A 27,715-nucleotide genomic window follows, 5' to 3' on the forward strand; every position below is an offset into this window, starting at 1 on the left:
AGGCATAAAAAGGCAAACAGAGAAAAAACCCAAAAACTTGTTATTTCAAATGGGCAAACCATTTACATCCCTATATGGGAGGATGACACTTGCTAATCTTGAGAATTGTATACTTATTATGACATTTCAAATGGATATACATAGATGGAGGGAGTGGGTATAAATTAACTGATGTGATGTTAAAAACATAGTTAAAGGATATGAAGAGATTGTAATGGGACAAGAGAGAAGGAGGAGGTAGAAAAAGGTAAATTACATCACAGGAAGAGGCATAGAAACATATTATAGTAGAGAGAAAGAGGGGAGGAAGATAAGCAGCGTTTGAGATTTACTCTCATCTGACTTAGTTTGAGGAGGTTAAAATATACTCAGTTAAGTACAGAAATCTAACTTGTCCTACAGGCAGTAGGAAGGGAAAAGAGAAAGAAAAGGGAGGGGAGAGTTAAAAGGGAGCAAAGAAGAGGTAAGGGAAAGGTGGAATAGAAGGGAAGGGGTCTGTAAGAAGTGAGGGAAAACTGAGGGAGGTGGTGGTTAAAAATAAAAGTATTGTGGGAGGAAGGGAGAAATAAAATAGCAAATAGGGAGAACAAAGATGGAGAGAAAGACACAGATAGCGATCATAACTGTGAATATGAATGGGATGAACTCTCCCATGAAACAGAGGTAGATAGCAGAAGGGATTAAAACCATAATCCTACAATAAGTTGTTTACAAGAAACACTTTTGAAATGGGGAGTACACACAGGATAAAAGTAAAAGGTTGGAACAGAATATATTATGCTTCAGCTGATGTAGAAAAAAAGCAGGGATAGTAATCCTAATCTCAGACAAAGCCAAAGCAGAAATAGATCTATTCAGAAGAGTTAAGTAAGGAAACTATGTCCTGCTAAAAGGCACCATAGACAATGAAGTAATATCATTACTAAACATATATGCACCAAGAGGTATAGCATCCAAATTCTTAGAGGAGAAGTTAAGGGAGTTAGAGGAAGAAATAGAGAACAAAACTACCCTAGTGGCAGACTTCAAGTTCAGACCTCAAAATCAAAGAGAAAGAGGTTAAGGAGGTGAATAGAATTCTGGATAAGGTAGACATGATAGACCTCTGGAGAAAACTGAATAGGGATAGAAAGGAATATACCTTTTTCTCTATGATACATAGCACATGCACAAAAATTGACCATGTAGTAGAGCATAAGAACCTCACAATTAAGTGTAGAAAAGGAGAGGTAGTCAATGCATCCTTTTCAGATTACAATGCAACAGAAATTACATTTAATAAAAGATCGTGGAAAGAGAGACTAAAAAGTAATTGGAAGCTAGATAATCTAAACTTACAGAATGAGTGGCTTAAACAACAAATCATAGAAACAATCAATAATTTCATTCAATATTTTATAATAATAATGAGACAGCATACCAAAACTTATAGGATGCTGTGAAAGCAGTTTTCAGGGAAAGTTTTATATAATTGAATGTCTACATGAATACAAATGAAAGAGGAGATAAATGGATTGGGCATGCAACTGAAAAAGCAAGAAAAAGAACAAATTGAAAATCCCCAAGTAAATTCCAAATTAGAAATATTGAAAACCAAAGGAGAGATTAATAAAATTGAAAGTAAGAAAACTATTGAACTAAATTAAGAGTTGGTTTTCTGAAAAAAAAAACAATAAAATTGATAAACATTTGATCAATTTGATTAATAAAAAGGAAAGAAAATAACCAAATTGTCAATACCAAAAATGATAAGAATGAACTCACCTCCAATGAGGAAGAAATTAAAAAAATAGTTAGAAATTACTTTGCCCAACTGTAAGCCCATAAATTCGAAAATCTAAATGAGATGGATGATTGTTTAAAAAAATATAAATTGCCCAGATTAACAAAAGAGGAAATCGAGTGCTTAAATAACCCCGTCTCAGAAAAGGAAATTGAACAAGCCATAAACGAACTCCATAGGAAAAATCTCCAGGGTCAGATGGATTTACAGGTGAATTCTATCAAACATTTAAAGAACAATTAATTCCAATATTATATAGACTTTTTGGGAAAATTGAGGAAGAAGGAGTCCTCCCAAATTCTTTCTGTGATACAAATATAGTTCTGATACCGAAAGCAGGAAGAGCCAAAACAGAGAAAGAAAATTATAGACCAATTTCTCTAGTGAATATAGATGCAAAAATTTTAAATAAGATATTAGCAAAAAGAATACAGCAACTTATCACAAGAATAATACATTATGATCAAGTAGAATTTACATCATGGATGCAGGGCTAGTTCAATATTAGAAAAACTATTAGCATCATTGATCATATCAACCACAAAACTAGCAGAAACCACATGAATATCTCAATAGATGGAGAATAAGCTTTTGACAAAATACAACAGCCATTCCTATTGAAAACAGTGGAAAGTATAGGAATCAATGGAATTTTCCATAAAATAAAAAGAAGTATTTACCTAAAACCATCATTGAGCATTATATTTAATGCGGACAAACTAGATACATTTCCAATAAGATTAGTGGTGAAACAAGGATGTCCATTATCACCACTGTTATTCAATATGGTATTAGAAATGCTACCTGTAGCAATAAGAGAAGAAAAAGAAATTGAAGGGATTAGAACAGGCAAAGAAGAAACTAAGTTATCACTCTTTGCAGATGATATGATGATATACTTAGAGAATCCAAGAGAATCAGGTAAAAAAAAACTACTTGAAATAATAAACAACTTTGGTAAAGTTTCAGGTTGCAAAATAAACCCACATAAATCTTTTAGATTTCTATATATTACTAACAAAGCAAGAGATAGAAAGAGAAATCCCACTTAAAACTATGGTAGACACTATAAGGTATCTGGGTATTTACCTGGCAAAACACCCCCAGGGACTCTATGGACACAGTTACAAAACACTATTTGCACAAATAAAATCAGATCTAAGTAACTGGAAAAAAGCTTCAGTTACTCACAGGTAGGCTGAGCTAGTATAATAAAAATGTCAATTCTACCGAAATTAATTTTGTTATTCAGTGCCATACCAATCAAATTACCAGAAAATTATTTTTTAGAGCTAGAAAAAATGCTATCAGAATTCATCTGGAACAACAAAAGAGTATCAAGGAAACCAATGAAAAGAAATGCTAGGGAAGGTGGCCTGGCCCTATCAGATCTCAAATTGTATTGTAAAGCAGCAATCATCAAAACCACTTGGTACTGGTTAAGAAACAGAGGGGTAGACCAGTGGAATAGGTTAGGTACTCAATACACAGCAGTTAATGAATATAGAACTCTACTGTTTGATAAACCCAAGGTCCCCAGGTCTGGAATAAAACTCACTGTTTGAAAAAAATTGCTGGGAAAACTGGATAACAGTGTGGTGAAAACTGATCATACAGATTTTGTTCTGTAATTAAATCAGAAAGAGCCAAAAAACAGAAAATTATAGACCAATTTCCCAAATGAATATAGATGCAAAATTTTTATGTATGATATTAGCAAAAACATTATAGCAACTTATCATGATAATAATACGTTATGATCAGGTAGGATTTATACCAGGAATGCAGGACTGGTTCAATATCAGGAAAACTATCAGCAGTATTGATCATATCAGCAACAAAACTAGCAGAAACTGTATGATTATCTCAATGGATGCAGAGAAAGCTTTTGACAAAATACAGCACTCATTTCTGTTGAAAACATCAGAGAACATAGGAATAAATGGAGCTTTCCTTAAAATAATTAGCAGTATCTACCTAAAATCATCAGCAAACATTATATGCAGTGGGGATAAGCTAGATGCATTTCCAGTAAGAACAGGGATGAAACAAGGATGTCCACTATCACCATTGTTATTCAATATGGCACTAGCAATTTTAGCTTTAGCAATAAGAGAAGAAAAAGAAATTGAAGGAATTAGAATAGGCAAAGAAAGAACTAAGTTATCACTTTCTGCAGATGATATGATGATATACTTAGAGAATCCTAGAGAATCAAGTAAAATAAAAACTACTTGAAATACTAAACAACTTTGGCAAATTTGCAGAATGCAAAATAAATCCACATAAATTATCTGCATTTCTATATATTACAACAGCAAACCTAAAAGCAAAAGATAGAAAGAGAAATCCCATTTAAAGTTTCGGTACATGCTATAAAATATTTGGGAGTCTACCTGCCAAAGCAAATCCAGGAACTAAATGTATTTAATTAAAAAATACTTTTCACACAAATAAAATTAGATCTAAGTAATTGGAAAAAAGCTTCAGTTACTCACAAGTAGGCTAAGCTAATATAATAAAAATGTCAATTCTACCTAAATTAATTTAGTTATTCAGTGCCATACCAATCAAATTACCAGAAAATTATTTTTTAGAGCTAGAGAAAATGCTATCAAAATTCATCTGGAAGAACAAAAGGTCCAGAATATCAAGAAGATTAATGAAAAGAAATGCTAAGTAAGGTGATCTAGCCATACCAGATCCCAAATTATATTATAAAGCAGCAATCATGAAAACCATTTGGTACTGGCTAAGAACTAGAGGGGTGGAGAGGTGGAATAGGTTAGGTACTCAAGACACAGTAACCAATGCATATAGCAGTCTGCAGTTTGATAAACCCAAGGATCCCAGCTTCTGGGATAAGAACTTACTGTTTAACAAACTGCTGGAAGAACTGGATAGTAATGTTGTGGATACTGGGGATAGATCAATGCCTGACACCGTATGCAAGGATAAAGTGCAAATGGGTACATGATCTAGGTATAAAGGCTGATACTATAAACAAATTAGGGGAGCCTGGGATAATAGAGAAATTTATGATCAAACAAGAGCTAAAGAACATTATGAAGTGTAAAATGGATAATTTTGAGAACATGAAATTGAAAAGATTTTGTACAAACAAATCTAATGCAAACAAGATTAGGAGGGAAGAAAAAACTGGAAAAGAATTTTTTTTTTAACTAGTGTCTGTGATAAAGGCTTCCTTTCTTTTTATTTATTTATCTGATATTAATTTTATTTGTTTTCAGTGTTCTACAGCCACTAGCATATAACTTAGATTATTTTTCCCCCTCCCTCCTCCCTACCTCCCCCATCCTTCCCCCAAAAGGCATACAATTTTATATAGGTTCTATACATATATTCCTATTAAATGCATTTTCACTGTAGTCATGATGTGTAGAAGAATTAAAATGAATGGGAGAAATCCCATAACAAACCAAAACCTAATACAAAAGAAAATGATCTGCTACATTCTGGGTATGGAAGATATTTTGCCTTAAAAAACCATTGAGAATTTTTTAAAGTCCTTGCATTGCAATTGAAATTCCAAGTCTACCAGAAAAACACTCTTGCACAATGTGGTCGTTGCTGTGCACAAAATTCTCCTGGTTCTGCTCCTTTCACTCAGCATCAGATCATTTAAGTCTTTCCAGGCCTCTCTGAAGTCTTCCTATTCATCAATTCTTATAGCGCAATAGTATTCCATTTCAAGGCCTCATTTTTAAAACATATAGAGAACTGAGTCAAATGTACAAGAATAGAAGTCATTCTCCAATCGATAAATGGTCAAAGGATGTGAACAGGGAGTTTTCAGAGGAAGAAATTAAAGCTAGCTAGTCATATGAAGAAATGCTCTAAATCACTATTGATTAGAGAGATGCAAATCAAAACAATTCTGAGGTACCACATCACACTGTTAGATTGGCTAACATGACAAAACAGGGTAAAATAAATGTTGGAGAAGATATGAGAGAGTTGGAACATTAATTCATTTTTGGTGGAACTGTGAGCTGATCCAGCCATTCTGGAGAGCAGTTGGGAACCATGTCCAAAGGACTACAGACATGTGCATATCCTTTGACCTAGTATTATCCCTTCTAGGACTATATCCCAAAGAGATTATAAAAGTGGGAAAAGGACCCACATGTACAAAAATATTTATAGTAGCTCTTTTTGTGATGGTCAAGAACTAGAAATTGAGGAAATGCCCATCAATTGGGAAATGGCTGAACAAGTTGTTGTATGTGAATATAATGGAATACTATTTTGCTATAAGAAATAATGAGCAGTAGAATTTCGGAACAACCTGGAAAGACTTATATGAATTGATGCTAAGTGAAATGAGCAGAACCAGGAGAACATCATACACAGTAACAGTCACAGTGTTCGAGGACTGTTTCTGATAGATTTTGCCCTTCATAGCCATGCAAGTACCTAAAGGGCATCCACACCCAGAGAAAGAACTATGGAATCTGAACACAGAATGAAGCAAACTATTTTCTCTTGTGTTCTATTTTGTTTGTTTTTTTCTCATGGTTCCTCCCATTCATTTTAATTCTTCTTTGAAACATGACTAATGTGAAAATGTGGTTAATAAATATGTATGTATAGAACCCATATAAGACTGCATGCCATCTTGGGGAGGGAAGTAGGAGAGAGGGGAAGAAAATTTAAAACTTATGAAGTGATTGGTGAAAATTGGAAACAAATATATTAATTAAATTTTTAAAAACAATGAAGAGGATGATTTTATTTTTTTTCTTCTTTTTATTTTTTTCTCTTTTTTTAAATTTTTTAATGTTTAACAATCACTGCCATACAATTGAGATTTTATCCCCCTCCACCTACCCCCCACTACCCCCCTCCCTCCCCACGACTGCATACAATTCTGTATAGATACTACATATACTTTCCTATTGAGTATATTTTCACTATAGTCGTGCTATGTAGTCAGACTAAAATAAATGAAAGAAATTGTATAACAAATCAGAACATGATACACAAACACATACACATACACAAACATGATCTGCTACATTTTGTGAGTGACTTCCATATTTCTTTCTCTGAGTGTGGAAGGCATTTTGCCTTGAGAACCACCTTTGGGATTTTTTTTTTTTATAAGAAGTTTTTGCGTTATTACGAAATTCCAAGTCTACCAGAAAAAACTCTCACACACTGTGGTCGTTGCTGTGCACAAAGTTCTCCTGGTTCTGCTCCTTTCACTCAGCATCAGGTCATATAAGTCCTTCCAGGCCTCTCTGAAGTCTTCTTGTTCATCATTTCTTATGGCACAATAGTACTCCATTACATTCATATACCATAATTTATTCAGCCATTCCCCAATTGATGGGCATCCCCTTGACTTCCAGTTTTTGGCAACTACATAGAGTGATGCTATAAATATTTTTGTACATGTGAGACCCTTTCCCATTTTTATGATCTCTTGGGGATATAGTCCTAGTAGTGATATTGCTGGGTCAAAGGGTATGCACATTTTTGTAGTCCTTTGGGCATAGTTCCAAATTGCTCTCCAGAATGGTTGGATGCGCTTGCAGCTCCACCAACAATGAATTAGTGTTCCAACTCTCCCACATCCTCTCCAGCATTTATCATTTTCTTGTTCTGTCATGTTTGCCAATCTTACCTCAGAGTTGTTTTGATTTGCATCTCTCTAATCAATAGTGATTTAGAGCATTTTTTCATATGATTATAAATAGCTTTAATTTCTTCCTCTGAAAATTGCCTGTTCATATTCTTTGACCATTTATCAATTGGGGAATGACTTGTATGATTGTACATTTGGGTCAGTTCTCTACATATTCTAGAAATGAGGCCTTTATCCCCGAGCTTAGCTGTAAAAATTCTTTCCCAATTTCTTACATCCCTCTGGATTTTGGTTGCATTGGGTTTGGTTGTGCAAAAACTTCTCAGTTTAATGTAATCAAAGTTATCCATTTTGCATTTCATAATGCTTTCTATCTCTCCTTTAGTAAAGAATTCTTCCCTTCTCCATAGATCTGATAAATACACTATTCCTTGCTTCTCCAGTTTATTCATGGTATCAATCTTTATACCTAAATCATGTACCCATTTGGACTTTATTCTTGTGTACGGTGTCAGGTATGGGTCTATGCCTAATTTCCACCACACTGTTATCCAGTTTTCCCAGCAATTTTTGTCAAACAATGAGTTCTTATCCCAGAAGCTGGGGTCCTTGGGTTTATCAAACAGAAGGTTGCTATGTTCCTTGCCTACTGCATCTTGAGTGCCAAGTCTATTCCACTTGTCTACCTCTCTGTTTCTTAGCCAATACCAAGTGGTTTTGATAATTGCTGCTTTATAGTACAGTTTGAGGTCTGGTAGCGCTAGGCCACCTTCCCAAGCATTTCTTTTCATTAGTCCCTTTGATATTCTGGACCTTTTGTTTGTCCAAATGAATTTTGATATTATTTTATCCAGCTCTAGAAAGTAATTGTCTGATAGTTTAATTGGTATGGCACTAAATAAGTATATTAATTTAGGTAGAATTGTCATTTTTATTATATTAGCACGGCCTACCCATGAGCAACTAATGTTTTTCCACTTACTTAAATCTGACTTTATTTGTGCAAAAAGTGTCTTGTAATTGTGTTCATATAATCCCTGGGTTTGTTTTGGCAGGTAGACTCTTAAGTATTTTATACTGTCTACCCTAGCTTTAAATGGGATTTCTCTTTCTATCTCTTGCTGTTGGACTTTGTTGCTAATATATAGGAACGCAGAAGATTTGTGTGGGTTTATTTTTTAACCTGCAACTTTGCCAAAGTTGTTTATTTATTCAAGTAATTTTTTACTTGAATCTCTGGGATTCTCTAGGTAAATCATCATATCATCTGCAAAGAGTGATAACTTAGTTTCTTCTTTGGCTATTCTTATTCCTTGAATATCTTTATCTTGTCTAATTGCTACAGCTAACATTTCTAGTACCATATTGAATAATAGTGGTGATAATGGACAACCTTGTTTCACCCCTGATCTTATTGGGAATGCATCTAGCTTATCCCCATTGCATATAATGCTTGCTGAAGGTTTTAGATAGATACTGTTTATTATTTTATGGAAAGTTCCCTTTATTCCTACGTTCTCCAGTGTTTTTAGTAGGAATGGGTGTTGTGTTTTGTCAAAAGCTTTTTCTGCATCTATTGAGATAATCATGTGGTTTTTGTTAGCTTTGTTGTTGATGTGATCAATAATGCTAATAGTTCTCCTAATATTGAACCAGCCCTGTAATCCTGGTATGAATCCTATCTGATCATAATGTATTAATCTCATGATAAGATGCTGTATTCGTTTTGCTAAAATCTTATTTAAAATTTTTGCATCTATATTCATTAGGGAAATTGGTCTATCATTTTCTTTCTCTGTTTTGTCTCTTCCTGGTTTGGGTATCAAAACCATATTTGTATCATAGAAAGAATTTGGGAGGACTCCTTCTTCCCCAATTTTCAAAAATAGTGTATGTAGAATTGGAGTTAACTGTTCTTTAAATGTTTGATAGAATTCACTTGTGAATCCATCTGGCCCTGGAGATTTTTTCCTAGGGAGTTCATTGATGGCTTGTTCAATTTGTTTTTCTGAGATGGGGTTGTTTAAGTATTCAACTTCCTCTTCTGTTAATTTGGGCAATTTGTATTTTATAAAATATTCATCCATCTCATTTAGATTATCGAATTTGTGGGCATAAAGTTGGGCAAAGTAGTTTCTAATTATTGTTTTAATTTCCTCCTTATTGGAGGTGATTTCACCCCTTTCATTTTTAATATTAGTAATTTGATTTTCTTCTTTCTTTTTTTTAATCAGATTGACCAAAGGTTTATCAATTTTATTAGTTTTTTCATAAAACCAACTATTGGTTTTATTTATTAATTCAATAGTTTTCTTAATTTCAATTTTATTAATCTCTCCGTTGGTTTTCAGTATTTCTAATTTGGTATTTACTTGGGGATTTTCAATTTGTTCTTTTTCTAGCCAGTCATTGATCTCCTCTTTCTCTATTTTATTTATGTAAGCATTCAAAGATATAAAACTTCCCCTAATAACTGCTTTTGCAGTATCCCATAAGTTTTGGTATGTTGTCTCACTATTGTCATTCTCTTGAATGAAATTGTTGATTGTTTCTATGATTTCTTCTTTAACCCAACCCTTCTTTAGAATTAGATTATTTAGTTTCCAATTGATTTTTGGTTTCTCTTTCCATGGCCTTTTATTACATGTAATTTTTAATGCATTATGATTTGAAAAGGATGCATTGATTATCTCTACCTTTCTGCACTGGATTGTGAGATTTTTATGTCCTAGTACATGGTCAATTTTTGTAAATGTTCCATGTACAGCTGAGAAAAAGGTATATTCCTTTCTATTCCCATTTAATTTTCTCCAAAGATCTATCATATCTACCTTATCCAGAGTTTTATTTACCTCCTTAACCTCTTTCTTGTTTATTTTGAGGTTGGATTTATCGAGTTCAGAGAGGGTGAGGTTGAGGTCCCCCACTTGTATAGTTTTGCTATCAATTTCTTCCTTCAACTCCCCGAACCTCTCCTCTAAGAATCTGGATGCTATACCACTTGGAGCATACATGTTTAGTAATGATATTGTTGCATTGTCTATGGTGCCTTTTAGCAGGATATAGTTTCCATCCTTATCCCTTTTGATTAGATCTATTTCTGCTTTCGCTTTGTCTGAGATTAGGATTGCTACTCCTGCCTTTCTTACATGAGCTGAAGCACAATATATTCTGCTCCATCCTTTGACCTTTATCCTATGTGTATCCCCCCGTTTCAAACGTGTTTCTTGCAAGCAGCATATTGTCGGATTATGGCTTTTAATCCATTCTGCTATCCGTCTCCGTTTTATGGGAGAGTTCATTCCATTCACATTCACAGTTATGATTACAATCTGTGTATTTCCCTCCAACCTCTTTCCCACCATTTGTGCTTTTAGCTCTCCTGTCTCCCTTCCCCTCCTCAATAGTATTCACTTTTCTCCCCCTCCTCCTGCAGCCTTCCCCTCCTTCTTTTAGCCCCCCTCCCTTTTACTCCCCTTTACTCTTATTGCTTCTTTCCTCCCTTTTAGCCACCCTCCCCTTTCTTCCCCCTTCCCCTCCAACTACCTATAGAGCTAGTTAGGATTATCTACTTAAGATTATTGTTCCCTCCTTTGAACAAATCAGATGAGAGTACCTCTCAAACAATGCTCATCTCCCTCCCCTCCTTCCCTCTACTATAGTTTTGTACTTCTTCCTGTGATATAATTTGCCATTTTTTGCTTCCCCCTTTTCACACCTCCTATTACAATCCCTTCTCATACTTAAATCATATTTTTGACATGACATCATTTACTTTATGCCCATTCCCTCTACATATATCCCTTTTATCATAATAGCTGCACAGTTCTCAAGATTAACAGGTATCATCTTCCCTTATAGGGAGGTAAACAGTTTGCCCTAATTGAGTAGAAAGTTTTTGTTTTTGTTTTTTCCCCTCTGTTTACCTTTTTATGGTTCTCTGGAGACCTGCATTTGAAGATCAAATTGTCTATTGAGTTCTGGTGTTTTGGTCAGGAAGCTCTGGAAATCCCTTATTTCGTTGAATGACTTTCTCCTTGCCTGAAATGTTATGCTGAACTTTGCTGGGTAGTTGATCCTTGGTTGAAGTCCCAATTCCTTTGCCTTACGGAATATTGGGTTCCAATTCTTTCGATCTTTTAATGTAGAAGCTGCAAGGTCCTGTGTGATCCTGACTGTGTGTCCTTGATATTTGAATTGTTTCTTTCTAGCTGCTTGTAGTATTTTCTCCTTCACTTGATAGCTCTGGAATTTGGCAACTATATTTCTTGGGGTTTTGAGTTTGGGATCCCTTTCGGGAGGGGAACGGTAGATTCTTTCGATGACTATTTTGCCCTCTGAGTCTAGTGCTTCTGGGCAGTTTTCCTTGATGATTTCCTGGAAGATATTGTCCAGACTCTTTTCTTCATCATGGGTTTCTGGCAGGCCAATAATTCTTAAATTTTCTCTCCTGGATCTATTTTCCAGGTCAGTTGTTTTTCCAATTAAATATTTTACATTTTCTTCTATCTTTTCATTCTTTAGATTTTGTTTGACTGATTCTTGTTGCCTCATTGAGTCATTAGTTTCTACTTGCCCAATTCTAATCTTCATCGTATTGTTTTCTTCAGTTAGCTTTTCCATCTCCTTTTCCATCTGACCAATTTTTCCCTTTAAGGAGCTATTTTCTTCATTTAATTTTTGTACTTCTTTTTCCATTCGACCAATTTTCCCAGTTAGGTTTTGGGTTTCCTTTTCCATCTGATCAATTTTCCCAATTAGGTTTTGGGTTCCTTTTCCATTTGATTAACTCTTCCTTTTAGGGAATTATTCTCTCCAGTTAATTTTTGAACTTCCTTTTCCATTTGTTCAATTTTCCTTTTCAGAGTGATGTTCTCATCAGTGAATTCTTTTTTTATAATTTTAAAATCATTGGCCAGTTTTTCTTTTATATCCTTCTTCAGATGTTCCAGGTAATCTAGTTGTGCTTGCGAGAAATTCATAGTCCCATCTGAGGTTTCAGATGGAAGTACAGTCTCAGCTCTGACCTCTTTGGTGTTTGTGTTTTGGTCCTTATCCCCATAGAAAGATTCTATGGTTTTTTCACTTTTCACCTGCTTTTTCCGATTCATGATGTTGGCTGAGTGTTGTAGCTTCTGGTTCTTTCAGTCAGAAGGTACAGATCTTTAAGTTGAGCTGATGTGTGTCTAGGCTAAAAGCAGGCTTTTTTTTTGTTTGTTTCCCAGATCAACCCTGGGGTTAGCTTGTTAGGTGTGTGGGAGGGGTGGTCTGGTCTCAGGAGATCTCCTCAGCTGACCTGAGGCAAAGGCAAGGTCAGGGGATGGTGATCCCAGCTTCCCTATTGTCTTCCCTTTTCCCCTGGAGGGCTGGGGCATGCCTAGAAGCTAATGCGTGTTCCCGCCCCTCCTGGGGCTTGTCTCCCGGCTCTGAGGCTTGCCTGGGTCTCAGTGCGAATTTTCTCTGCCCTGGGTCGTCTGTCCTTCTAGATCGCCTCTGCCACAGTAGGAAGAATCCCCCTTTGCTATTTTTCTAGCCTCTGGTGTTATGAGACTATTTGCCCCCTTCTGCTGTTCCCGCTGATCCAGGATTTATGTGGGGAAGAATTTTATGGTTCTTTCACGGTCATCAGGGGGGAGGAGAGAGCATTTACTGATCACTCCGCCATCCTAGCTCCTGGAAGTTCAAGTAGGTGACTTACCGAAGTTTAGTCTTCAGGCTGAAGGTTTCAAGGGCTGCTGCGCTGATATCTGGCGTGCAGCGGCTCTCACCGGCTCGGTTTGGCCTGTCTCCTGCTCTGCTGGTTTCGCCCGCCACTTTTGGGCTTCTCAGGCCCCTTCCGCCCTGCTGCGCTGATCGCACTGCGCTGTGTGCTGGGGGCTTACCCCTGCGGAACAGATCCTTCCCGTGGACCTTCCAGTCCAACCTGGGCTCCGAATCTGTCAAAGTCTGTCACCCACTGGATTCTACACCTCCAAAGTCTGGTCAGATTCTCCTTTCAGAGATATCCAGAGGAGTTTGTCCAGGAGCTTAGGTGAGTCGTTGCTTTCACTCCGCCATCTTGGCTCCGCCCCAAGGATGATTTTAAAAAGACACCTGGAACATTTGTGTGAATTGATGCAGAATAAAATGAACAGAACCTGGAGAATATTTGTACAAAAAAACAATATTCAGAAGAAAACTTTGAAAAACTTAGGAACTCTGATGAATGCTATGACCAATGAAATCAGTAAAATTGTGTTAAAAAACCCCCAAATCCATGATTTATGGAACAAAGACTCAGTAATGGATGCAAGTTCAATAAGAATTCCTGGAACAGCCAAATTTCCTTTTAAAAATAAAATAAAAGTGGTAAAGGAAAAACTGAGTAAAATAAATGTGAGGGATGGAGATTACAAAATAAACTATTAGCAACTTGGTAAAAGACGCAGAATTCTAAAAAAGAACAATGCCAAAATATGTACAATCTATAAAACACTTGTACCCATTTCACAAACCAGCAGGGCTATACTTAAGATTTTGCAAGCTGGGCTTCAGCAATATGTGAAGTGAGAATTACAGAACTGTAGGCTAGTTTTCAAAGAGGCAGAGGAATTAGAAACTAAATTGGCAATATTCACTACATTATGGAGACAAAAAAGGAGTTCCAGAAAACAACAGGTACTTTGACTGTGGGGATCACAACAAATTGTGTCAAGTCATCAGAAATGAGTATACCAGGTCATCTTATTTGTCTCTCGAGGAACTTGTATACAGTTCAAAAAGCAGTAGTTTGAGCTTAACATGGAACAACTTATTGATTCAAGATTGGGAATGTCATGTCATAAGGCTGCATATTGTCACCTTATTTATTTAACATATTCAGAGTTCACCTTATCAACTTATCAGAGTTCACCTGTCAAGCTGAATGAATCAAAATCCGGAATCAAAATTGTTGGGAGAAATATCAACAATTTCAAATATGAATACAGTCACATTGAATGTGAATGGGATGAACTCACTCATAAAATAGAATTAGATAGTATACGTTAGAAACCAGAACCCAACAGTATGTTGTTAAGAAGAAACATATTTGAAACAGAAAAACACAGAGTTAATATAAAGTGCTGAAGTAGAATCTATTATGCCTTAACTGAGATTAAAAAAAAAGAGAGAACTCATGTTCTCAGACAAAAAGAAAGCAGAAATAGACCTAAATAAAAGAGATAAACAGGGAAATTGAATTTTGCCAAAAGATGGAGTAGACAATGAAATAATGTCAGTACTAAACATAAATGCATCAATGGCATAGCATCCAAATTCTTAAAGGAAAAGTTAAGTGAGTTGCAAGAGGAAATAAACTGTCAGTCTATGCTAGTAGAAGACTCGGCTTTGCTTTCTCAGAACTAGAACAATCTAATCATAAAATAAATAACAAAGAAGTTAAGGAGATGAATAGAATTTTAGAAAAGTTAGATATGATAGATTTCTGGAAAAAAAATTGAATGGGAACAGAAAGGAATATACCTCTCAGCTGTATGTGGCACTTTCACAACAACTGATGGTGTATTAGAGCATAAAAACTTCACAAGAAAATGTGGAAAAAGAATAAATATTGAATGCAACCTTTTCCAACCATGATATAATAAAAATTACATTCATTAAAGATTGTGGAAACATGACTGAACATCAATTAGAAACTATACAATCTAAAGAATTAATCAAAGAATAAATCATAAAAACAATCAGTAGTTTCATTAAAGAGAATGACAACAATGAGAAAACAATCAAAACTAGTGAAATTCAGATAAAGTAGCACTTGGTAAAAAAAAATGTATCTCTTTAAATACACCAATAAAATAGAGAAAGAGCAGATTGTTGAATTGGACATACAATTAAAAAGCTAGAAAAAGAATAAATTAAAAATTCAAAAACCAAAATGGAAGTCCCGGAGAACAAAAAGAAGAGATTAATAAAATTGAAAGTTAAAAAAACATTGCACCACTGAACTAATAAAAAAGGAGCTGGTTGTATGTGAAAAAATTCTATAAACTATATAAACCATTGGTTAACTTGATTAGAAAAAAGAAAACCAAATTATGAGTCTCAAAAATGAAGAGGATGAATGAAGATGAAATTAAAGCAAATATTATGAACCATTTTTACAATTATATACCAAAAGATTTGACAATCTAAGTGAAATGAATTAATATATACTAAAATAAAAACTGCCCAGATTAACAGAAGAGGAACAAGAATATTTAGGAAAAACAAATTGAACAAGCCAAAAATGAGCTCCCTAAAAAAAAAAAAATCCACAGGACCAGATGAATTCACAAGTGAATTCTCCCAAACATTTAGAAAGAAAAGTAATTCCAACATTATATAAATTATTTGGAAAAATAGGCAAAGAAGGAGTTCTACCAAATTCCTTTCATGAAACAAATATGATTCTGCTACCTAAATCAGGAACAGCAAAAACAGAGAAAGAAAACAATATGCTAATTTCCCTAGTTAATATTGATGAAAAATTTTTAAAAATAAAATACTAGCAATAAGATTATAAACTGTATTAACTAGAAACAAAACTAATTATCTTTGCAGATGATATGCTGGTGTATTTAGAGAATCAACTAAAATTAATTGAAACTATATATACATAATAGCAACTATATATATTATATATTATATATATTAACTTTAGCAAAGTAGCAGGATATAAAATAAACTTACATAAATCACCAGAATTTCTATATATTGCCAACAAAATCCAGCAGCAAGAGGTAGGCTGATAAATTCTATATAAAGTGACTATTTACAATGTAAAATATTTGGGAGTCTATTGCCAAGATAAACTAGAAATTGTATGAAACAATTATAAAATATTTTAAATTCTAATAAAGATGGATCCAAAAATTGGAGAAATATTAATTGCTGAGCTACTATAACAGAAATTACAATGGTACCTAAGTTAATTTACTTATTCTGTGCTATGTCAAGGAAACCACCATGAAAATATTTTATAAAGCTAGAAAAAATAATTACACAATTCATCTGGAAGAACAAAAAGGCAAGCATATCAAGTTAGTCAATTTTTAAAAATCGCAAAGAAATATGACTCAGGAGAACCAGATTTCAAACTATATTCCAAAGTGATATTCATGAAAATAGTCTGTTACTGGCTAAGAAATAGAGTGATAGATCAGTGGAACAGATTAGGTACACAATACACAGCAGAAATTGTCCATAGTTGATAGATTTCAAAAGTTGTCAATCTTCAGCTAACCATATTTTAGACAACTGTAGACTTTACACAACACACAGTCCCATGACCTATGGACTCCTAGCTTCTTTTAAGGACTTAGGCTGATAGAGGACACTGTTAAAGCTTTTAGGGGTGGGGCTATAGATAATAGGGTCAGGAAGAAAAATGGTATCACCAATGGAAAATCAATCTTCAGATGGAACTGAAATATTTGAACTTAGTTCGCTTTTTTTCAAGCAAAATTTTCCATTTTATTACACATATTTTGCATTATTTCCCTCTACTGTGTGTGTCCTAGTTCAACAATATCACTTAATCCATTTATGTTTAAATTCCCTAGATTTAGTTTTTTAAAATGCAAGCATTTTAAATTGTGTTTATTTATTTTTATACTACTATTGCATTTTTCTGGTTTTAAAATATTTTTAGTTCCAAATTCTTTCCCTCCCTCCATCCTCTCTCCCACTAATTGAGAAGGCAAGAAATATGATACCCATTATACATAAGTAGTCATACAAGACATATTTTCATATTAGTCCTGCTTTTAAAAAGCAAGAAAAAAAGAAATTGGAAAAACATGCTACAATCTACATCCTGAGTTCATCAGTTTTCTTTCTGGAGGTGGATAGCATTTTTCATCATGAGTTCTCTGGAATTATCCTGGATCATTTTATTGATCAGAGTAGCTAAATCTTTCACAGCTGATTAGTATTTCAGTATTACAGTTTCTGTGTACAATGTTCTTGTTCTGTTCGCTTCACTTTGCCTAGACTCATATACATGTTCCCTGGTTTCTCTGAAAAATTGGTCATTTCTTCTAGCACAATAGTATTTTATCACCATCATAACACAGCTTGTTCAGCTGTTACTCAATTGATGGGCATCCCTTCAATTTCTATTTTTTTTTTTTTTGCCAACACAGAAAGGGCTGCTATAAATATTTTTGTACAAATAGCACCTATTCCTTATCCTTTGATCTCTTTGGGATTCAGATCTAGAGGCCATATTGCTGAATCTAAGGTTATGCACAGTGCACATGCACACACACACACACATATATGATTTAAATGTCTTACTCTGATGGTGGATAGTATCTTCCTTCATAAGATCATAACTCCCTTCATAACTCCCTTTGTAGTTGATTTGAATATTTATAATATTCAGAATAGTTTAGTCAGGCACAGCAACTCTTTGAACAATATTACTGTATATAATATTCTCTTGCTTCTTCTCATTTCACTATTCATTATTTCCTGAAAATCCTTCCACGTTTTATCTAAAATCAATTAGCTCTTCATTTCTCATGGCACAGTAGTTTCCCATTACAATCATATACCACAACTTGTTTAGCCATTCCTCAATTGGTGCCCATTCCCTCAGTTTCTAGTTCTTTGCTACCACAAAATGGCGGATATAAATATTTTAGAACATGTAGGTTCTTTTCCTTTTTCTCTGATCACCATGGAAAATAGACCTAATGGAGGCATTCCTGGATCTACAAGTTTTAGAGGCCTTGGGACATAGTTTCAAATTGTTCTACAGAAAGTATGGACCAGCTCATAGCTGCACAAACAGTTAGCGTACCTATATTTTCACTCAAGTATTTCTCATTTTCCCTTTTTATCATGGTAGTCAATCTGATAGGTATAAGGTGTGAAGTTATTTTAATGCGTATTTTTCTTTTTCTTTTTTTTTGGAGGGAATTAGGCTTTTATTTACAGGACACTGCAAGACAGGAAATTCCACACAGAAATAAGAACCCTATTGAGGATAGAGGTTTCATACAGTATGTACATAGCCCAGACTGTTCAAGTATGCATTAGTGCTACATTAAAAGTCACGTTTAAAAAAAAAAGATGTTAAAGTGGAGAGACAGTAAGAGAAAATTATACCAAGAACAAGGCATATAAGACTTGAAGATTTGACTGTAAAATCTAAAAGTTAAAGTTCCCATGTGTGCCATCTTGAATCTGGAAGGTATAACCATCGGAGGTAGATTCTGGGACAACATTTTGATCTTCTTCCTCTGCAGAGAAATACTTTGCAATTAAGCTCGAGGAAGCCTTATACACCATTTCATTTTCACGGGATTGAAGTGCTTTAATTCTGTCTAGTCCTCCACATTCTTCAATTAGGATACAGAGTTTTTCAGTTTCATTTAGTTTTTCAGCAGCCAGAAAAATATTTGAAATTGCATCCAAAATAACCAAGACAATTTTGCTGTCTTTTGCAGACAAGAGGTTGATTAAAGGTTCCCGAATTCCATTTTGGATAAGATACACAATCTGTTCAATTGTTCCACTGCTTGTATAGTTTGTGATAGCCCATACAGCTTCTTTCTATGACTTAGAGTCTCCCTTTGCCAGAATTCCAACCAAGTATGGAACTAATCCATGATTCACAACTTGCTGTATTTGGTCCTGACAGCCAGCCATGATGTTTGACATGGTCCATGCAACCTCCTTCTGGATTTTGGCTTTGGGGTGAGTAAGCAGGCTAGGAAAGACAGCACGTTCTGCTGAATCTCTTACAATCTGAGTTTGTTCATCTGTCCCAGTGACAATGTTTCCTATAGCCCATAGGTAAGGAGTCATTGTGGGCAATTCACCAGATCCTAGAAGTTTCACTAGCTGTGGGACAACTCCAATTTTCACAACCACTTCAATCCTGTCTTTGGAGCCATCTGTGAGGTAGGAAATGGCCCAACAGGTATCTGCCAGAACTTCTGGATCATCATGATGCAAAAGATGAACTAATGTAGGAAGAATTTGCTCAACAGCTTCAATTGGAGGAGCAGGATTCTTGTTCCGACAAAGCTTTGAAAGTGTCCAGGTAAGATATCTTGAGTAACCACATGCTAATGATGATATATCAGGAACTGCAAGTGGAGCTAAAAAAAAGGGTCTATTGCACCATACTTGATAACCAAGTCTCTGTAGGCTGAGCCATCATCTGCAATGCTTCCCAAAGCCCACACTTCCTGTTCACTGATGTGAGCCTGGGGAGAGGCCAACACCCATGAAGTATAAATCATATGCCAACTTTGACCTTATCTTGGTAAACAGTTTTAGATGTTTGTCTGTTCCTGGTTTCTGCCAAACTGCTTTCCAATTTTCCCAGAAATCTTTGTCAAGTAATAGCAAGAGTCCAGCAATATTGAATTCTTTCTCCAAAAGCTTTCACTTTGGGTTTGTCAAACAGTAGATTATTATCGTCAGTAACTACTATATATCGTCTACCTAATCTCTTCCACTGATGCATTATTCTGTTTCTTAGGCAGTGCCAGACTGTTTTGAGAATTACCTTTTTATGATATTGTTTGAGATTTGATACCACTAAGCCACCTTCTTTTACATTTTTTATTGGTTTCCAATAAAACAAGCTTTTGTACCTCCTTTTCCATTTGGCCAATTCTACTTTTTAAGGAATTGTTTCCTTCAATGGATTTTTTCCCATTTGGTCATTTGTACTTTTAAGGAACTTGTTTTCTTCAGTCAATTTTTGTCCTTCCTTTTCCCAGCTGTTGATTTTCTCTTGCATAACCATCATTTCTTTTCCCAGTTTTTCATCTATCTCTCTTATTTGACTTTTAAAATCCTTTTTGAGCTCTGCCAAGAAGTTTTTGGGCTTAAGACCAATTTTTATTCCCCTTTGAGTTTTCAAATGCAGGCATTTTGACAATGTTGTCTTCTTGTGAGTTTTTGTTTTGATTATTACAATAACCACAGTTGTTTTCTATGATCAAGGCTCTTTTTTGTTTCTTTCTCATTTTGAGAGCCTATTTCCTGGTTTTTAAAGTTAATTTCTGCTCCTGGAGCCCAGAAGGCACTGTCCTAAGCTTCTTATGCTGGGGGCCAGGGACCTAGTCGCTGGCTTTATGTACTGGGGCCTCAGGTGCTGGTAGCTTGCTTACTGTGCTAGGATGACCTGACATAGTCATGCCAGGGTTCTGGGGCTAGCAATTTTCCTACTGTACTGGGGAGAGAGGCCTCAGAGCTGGCCTGCTACTGCTACGCCACTGGTCTGCTGAGCCAGGAAGACAGGACTTTGGTTGCTGATACGTTCTGTGGCTAAGAGCTTCCCACAGGTTGCCCAGACACCATATCCACTGGACTGCATTCCCCTTTTACCCAAGTGAGACAAACTTTTCCTGAAGGCCTTCTAAATTATCTTAATCAAGAAAATTATTTCACTCCATCTTTTTGAGAGTTCTGTCACTCCAGGATCTGCTTAGAGGCTTGATTTAATGATGTTTCTGAGGGAAACTGGGGAGAGCTTAGGCGACTTTCTGGCTTCTTTCCACCATCTTGGCTCCACCCTACTACTTCATTTTTTAATGGTACCCTTTAGCAAAATGTAGTTTCCCTGATTATTTCTTTTTTAAAATTAATTTGTTTTCAGTTTTCAATAATCACTTCCACAAGTCTTTCCTCCCCAAGATGGCATACAATCTTAAATGCATTCTACACATACATTTTTATTAGCCATATTTTCACATTAGTCATGTTGCATAGAAGAATTAAAACAAATGAGAGAAACCATGAGAAAAACCAAAACCAAACAAAACATAACATGAGCAAATAGTCTGCTTCATTCTGCATTTCAGTTCAATAATTCTTTCTCTGGATGTGGATGGCATTTTGTCTCAAGAGTCCTTTGGGAATATTTTAGGTCCTTGTCCTGCTGTGGACAAAGTCTATCAGAAACAGTCCTCGCACACTGTGACTATTACTGTGTATAATGTTCCTCTGATTCTGCTCATTTCACTTAGCACCAGTTCATATAAATCTTTCTAGGTTTTTCTCAAGTCCTCCTGTTCATCATTTCTTTTTTTTAATCAATCAATCAATTAATTAATTTTTATGCTTAGACATTCATTTCCACAAAATTTTGAGTTCCAATTTTTCTCTCCATCTCTCCCCTCCCCCACCCATAATACTTTCTGTTCTGATTACTCCTTCTCTCAATGCACCCTCCCTTATATCACACCCCACCCTTCCCTTATCTTCTCTCTTTTCTTGTAGGGCAAGATAAATTTCTATACCCCATTACCTATATTTCTTAGTTCCCAGTTATATACAATAATAATTCTCAACATTCGATTCTAATAGTTTGAATTCCAACTTGTCTCCCTCCCTCCCCATCCCCACTGAGAAGGCAAGCAATTCAATATAGGCTATATATGTTTCATTTTTCAAAAGACTTCCATAATATTCATGTTGTATAAGACTAACTATATTTCCCTCTATCCTACCCTGTCCCTTCCTTTTTTTTCTATTCTCTCATTTGATCTTGTCCCTTCCCAAACATGTTTACTTCTAGTTACTCCCTTTTCTCATTTGCCCTCCCTTCTATCATCCCCCTCACCCCACTTGTCCCCTTCTCCCTTACTTTCCTATAGTGTAAAATAGATTTTCATACCAAATTTAGTGAGCATATTATTCCCTCCTTAAGCCACATGTAAAGAGAGTAAGCTTCACTTTTCCCCTCTCGCTTCCTCCCTTTTCTCCTCCATTGAACAAGATTTTTCTTATCTCTTTTATGAGTGATAGCCTGCCCCATTTCATTTCTCCTTTTCTCCTCCCAGTATTTTCCTCTCTCACCCCTTAATTTAATTTTATTTTTTTATGGATGTCATCTCTAATGATTTAACTCAATCTGTACTCTCTCTCTCTCTCTCTCTCTCTCTCTCTCTCTCTCTCTCTCTCTCTCTCTGTCTGTCTGTCTGTCTCTCTCTGCCTCTCTCTGTGTGTGTGTGTGTGTGTGTGTGTGTATAATCCCTCCACCTACTCAAATACTGAGAAAAGTCTCAAGAGTTACAAACATTATCTTTCCATGTAGGAATGTAAACAATTCAGCTTTAGAGAGTCCTCTATGATTTCTCTTTCCTGTTTACCTTTTCATGCTTCTCTTGATTCTTGTGTTTAAAAGTCAGATTTTCTATTCAGTTCTGGTCTTTTCATCATGAGTGCTTGAAACTCCTCTATATCATTAAATGACCATTTATTCCCTTGAAGTATTATACTCAGTTTTTCTGAGTAGGTGATTCTTGGTTTTAATCCCAGTTCATTTGACTTCTGGAATATCCTATTCTAAGCCCTTCAAACCCTTAATGTAGAAGCTGTCAGATCCTGTGTTATTCTGATTGTATGTCCACAATACTTGAATTGTTTCTTTCTGTCTTCTTGCAATATTTTCTCTTTGACCTAGGAACTCTGAAATTTGGCCACAATATTCCTAGGAGTTTCTCTTTTTGGGTTCTTTTCAGGAGGTGATCTGTGGATTCTTCCAATATTTATTTTGCCCTCTGGTTCTAGAGTAGCAGGATGGTTTTCATTGATAATTTCATGAATGATAATGTCTGGGCTCCTTTTTTGATCATGGCTTTCAGGTAGTCCCATAATTGTTAAATTGTCTCTCCTGGATGTATTTTCCTGGTCAGTTCTTTTTCCAAGGAGATGTTTCACATTATCTTCTGTTTTGTCAAACTTTTGATTTTGTTTTCTAACTTCTTGGTTTATCTCATAGTCATTAGCTTCCTGAACTCCACTCTCTCTTTTAAAGAACTGTTTTGTTCAGTGAGCTTTTGAACCTTCTCTTCCATTTGGCTAATTCTGTTTTTTAAAGCCTCCTTCTCCTCATTGGCTTTTTGGACCTCTTTTTCCAATTGAGTTAAGCCTCTTTTTAAAGGTATTATTTTCCTCACCATTTTTTTGGTTCTCCTTTTAGCAAGCTGCTGACTCACTTTTCAAGCTCTTTTATGGCCTGGGTCCATTTCATATTCATTGTGGAGGTACTGGAGACAGAAGTCTTGACTTCCTCTGACAGTATGCCTTGTTCTTCCTGATCTGAAAGGATGGAAGGAGACACCTGTTCACCAAAAAGGTAACCTTCCATGGTCTTATTTTTTTCCCTTTTTTGGGCATTTTCCCAGCCAGTTACTTGACTTCTGAATCCTTTGTTAAGATGAGGGTCCTAGTACTCCTCTTCCCCCCAGTACTGTGCTCAGGACTGAGATTCAGATCAGCTGCTCAATTCCTCCAGGGGTTTTGGGTGGGGGCGAGGTCACCACTGATGGCTGAGGTTCAGTTCAGCTGCTCAATTCCCCCAGAAGCTTTAAGCTGAGCTCCCTGGACAATGGATCCAAGCTGCTTCCGTAACCACCGTACCCACTGCTGCTCTTGCCGTCTCTGCCATCACCTGAGGCCAATGTTGAGGGACCCCATTCCCCTCTCACTCAACTGGGAAAGCCCTCCCACACTGACCTTTGAAACTTTCTTTGTCACTTGTTGGTTGAGGGATCTGAAACCCTCCCTGATGGGAATTCTGTCCTGGAGGTCTGTTCAGGTCCTGTTCCTCCAAGTGCCACATAGCCAGGGCTAGGCTCTGCTCTACTCAGTGTCCCATGAGATAGACCTCTCCTGTTGGCCTCCTAGGTTACCTTTGGCTGGAAACCTCTTTCACTCTGTTGTTCTGTGGCTCCTGCTCCTCTAGAATTTGTTGAGAGTCATTTTTTACAGGTATTTTGTGGGCTGTGGGGAAGCACTAGAGTATATGCATCTTTCTACTCTGCCATCTTGGTTCTGTCCCCCTGTTCATCATTTCTTATAGAACAACAGTATTCCCACAAATTAATATACTACAACTTGTTCAGTCACTCCCCAATTGATGGGCATTCCCCAGATTTCTAGTTGTTGGCCACCACAAAACAAGATGCTATAAATATTTTTGTACATGTGGAACCTTTTCCCATTTTTATCATCTCTTTGGGATACAGTCCTAGAAGTGATAATGCTGGGTCAATTTTTGCTGGCACATTTTTGCTTTGGTCATAGTTCCAAATTGCCCTCCAGAATGGTTAGATCAGCTCATAGCTCCACCAACAATGGATTATTGTTCCAATTCTCCCATATCTTCTCCAACATTTATCATCTTCCTGTTTTGTCCTGGTAGCCAATCTGATAGGTGTGATGTGCTCATCACCTCAGAGCTGCTTGGATTTGCATCTCTCTAAGAAATAGTGATTTAGAGCATTTTTTCATATGACTGTAGCTAGCTTTAATTTCTTCCTCTGAAATCTGTCTGTTCATATCCTTTGAGCATTTATCAATTGGGGTATGACTTGTATTCTTGTAAATTTGCTTCTGAGGTGGACTAGTCCAGGAAAAGGTATGATCATTGATCTTATGGTCTATGTTCTTTTTCTTAATCAGGTAGGGCCCCTCAGCTCTTGTGATCCTAAGAACTCCTCACTGCCCTGGAACTGAATAATAGACAAATGAGTTGCCAAATGGTTCCCAATTCTGTGCCAAGTGTTAGCTCAGATATTCTCTTCCTGACCAGGTGTTCACTGGCTAATGTATGAAAGAGCTCTCTAATATAATGTATCTAGCAAGTGCCTAGAGACTTTCCAGGAGAGCCTCTTAGGGCCATTCCATTTGGAGACAAATCTCATTGTGAGGAAGGCTTTTTTTTTTTTTTCAACATAAACTGGCCCCTTTGAAACTTCCAGTTATTGTTCCTTTTCTTGCCTGCTGCACCCAGCAATGTAAGTGTAATCTCTGTTTCACAAAATAGCCATTCAAATACAAGATGCCGCCTCTTATGTCCCGCACTAAGTATTCTCTTCTTGAGGTTGAACATCCTCATCAATCTATCCTCATACGATTCGTACACAGTCAACATTTCACTCTCATGGTTGCCCCCTGCTGGACACTCACCAGTTTATAAATCTCCTTCCTACATTGTAGCATCCAGGAATGACTAACGTCCTCTAGAAGTAGACTGACTAGGACACAGTAAAGAGAGATTAGGACCTCTTTATTCCTTGGCAGTGATGTCCCTCTCAATACAGTTCAAGAGATCACTGATTTATTTGTTTGCTTTTTGTTCCGAGTGAATAAAAGTGCAGGGGGGGAGTCACTACTGGCTCATATGAAGTTGATAGTCTATTAAAATCCCCTAGCTCTTTTCCATAACTGTTGCTAGACAATATCTAAACCCATCTTATATTTATGGAGCTGTTTTTTTTCTTTTAAAATGTTCAACTCTACATTTGGTCTTAGTAAAATTAACCCCATTAGATTTCTATACTCTGGTCTTTTAAGGTTTTTTGGAACCTGACTTTATCATCCAATGTGTTAGCTCTCCCTCACAGTTGAAGGCAAACTGGATAAGCATTCCATCTACACCTTTATTCAAATCAATGGTAAAAATGCCAAACAGCACAGAACCAAACACATATCCCTGGGGCCCTCCACTAGAGACCTCCTGTCAGTTTAAAGCCGACCTATTGCTGACTACTCTTGAATCCAACCATTCAAAATATTTGGAATCTATCTAACATTGTTATGATTTAATGTGCATGTTTATCTGTATATATAAATTCACATATACATGCATGTGCGTAACATATACATATAGATATGCATGTATACATATATGTATGTGTACATGCAAATGTATTTCTCTGGCCTGTAAGGTTAATAATCTTGTCCAAAAAGGAAGTAAGATTAGTGTGGTGTGAGTTACTCTTTATAAAACCATCTGGGATGGGGGGGGGGGGCTTTGTAAGTGCTGCTTCTTTGGGGTAGATGTTTACTGGCTATCTATTTGATGATCTTTTTCATCATTTCTCCCAGGTTCCAAGTCAAGGTCACTAGCCTATGACTCATAAGGCATCTTCTCTTTGCTTTTTTTAAACACTGGAGCAGTTGCCCTTCTCCTGTCCCCTTGTTTCTCTCCTGTTCTCCATAATCTTTCCAATGTCACAGGAAGTGACTCAGCCAACACATCTGTCAGCATTTTCAGAACATGAAGATCTCCTTCATCTGTTTGAACCAAGAGCAGCTGAAAGTTTTTTTGTTTATATTCTTATCATGGGCACCCACTCCCCAAAATGTCAACCATTCCCCCTCCATTCTTCCTAGGACAAAGGGCACTGCCCTTGATAAAGAAAACTGAAGCAAACTAACAATTCCTTCATGTCTATGATCACTTATCATCATCCTATTTGCCTTGATTTTCTCTTCCAAAAATAGCTAAAGCCACTTTCTCATTGACCTTAACTTCTCTCCCCAGCCTTGGCTCATTCTCAATATTTCTGAGTAGTATCCTGAGTACATTTTTAATACTTCTGACACTATCTTTATTGAATCATGCCAAGGTCTTCCATTAGTCCTCAGTGGCCTGTCCTTGCTTTCATCTTCAGTTCATATGAAAAGATCATCTGATCCCATTATCCAAATTCATGAGTTTTCCAAACAGATAGATAGCAAGGTGTGGAAGACTCCTGAGTGGGCAGTTTGAGAATATTTCCAGTAGGTGGCAGTGGTGGCTTGGAAAGCTGGACTGGACTCAGCTCAAGACTTGTGAGAGAATAAAGCTTGTCCTCTGTGGGCAGAAATATTTCCTCTTCTAACAGACAGCTCATTTTAGAGAGGAAGGGGACAAAGGCATGGATGCCTTTTCTGACCATCAGACAGACCCTTTCTACATTCTCATCAAGGCATATCTACTTTTATTCCTAAATCATACTCAGGCTATTAAGTGCAGTGATTGTTCTGGAGAACGAGATGATTCATGTGGCCCTGGCCTTTGGGGTGCATTTGATCCCAGCCATGATAACAATGATGTGTTGATCTCCTGGGTTTATTCCTGTTGTGATTGCTCTTTCTGCACCCCAACCCTATCCTTACAAGCCCCAAAGCTGAAACAGAGTCAGAACTAGGAATTCTGACATTGGGAGAAAATTCAATCAAGGTTGGGGATGCAGAGGGCACAAGGGTTTGCACATCCATCATCCTAGATTGTTCCATTTTCTCCATTTCCTTTCCCCAGCCTTAGAGAAAGCTGTTTTCCACTGCCACCACTCTCTGATCCCTGTCCATTTCAGTCCCACCTCTCCAGAGACCCTGTTCTGATCTTTCCTCTCCCTCCATGATACCCTCTGGAATGCTGTTCTATTATTAACAAAATTCCCTTTCTATTAGCCCCTTTCTTCTCATCTTTCTTCCATCATTTTGTACTCATTCAACCAAAAGATGTTGCATTCTTTCTGTCTACTCCCTTTCATTCTTGG

General features: G+C 36.4%; 1 pseudogene; it reads right to left on the reverse strand.

Moving 5' to 3' along the window:
* Positions 1-18,568: 18,568 nt before the first annotated feature.
* On the reverse strand, positions 18,569-19,669 carry LOC140532305 (importin subunit alpha-1 pseudogene; annotated as a pseudogene).
* Between the last annotated feature and the right edge of the window lie 8,046 nt (positions 19,670-27,715).

Source organism: Notamacropus eugenii, chromosome 3 (genome assembly GCF_028372415.1).
Source record: "Notamacropus eugenii isolate mMacEug1 chromosome 3, mMacEug1.pri_v2, whole genome shotgun sequence".
Taxonomy (NCBI): domain Eukaryota; kingdom Metazoa; phylum Chordata; class Mammalia; order Diprotodontia; family Macropodidae; genus Notamacropus; species Notamacropus eugenii.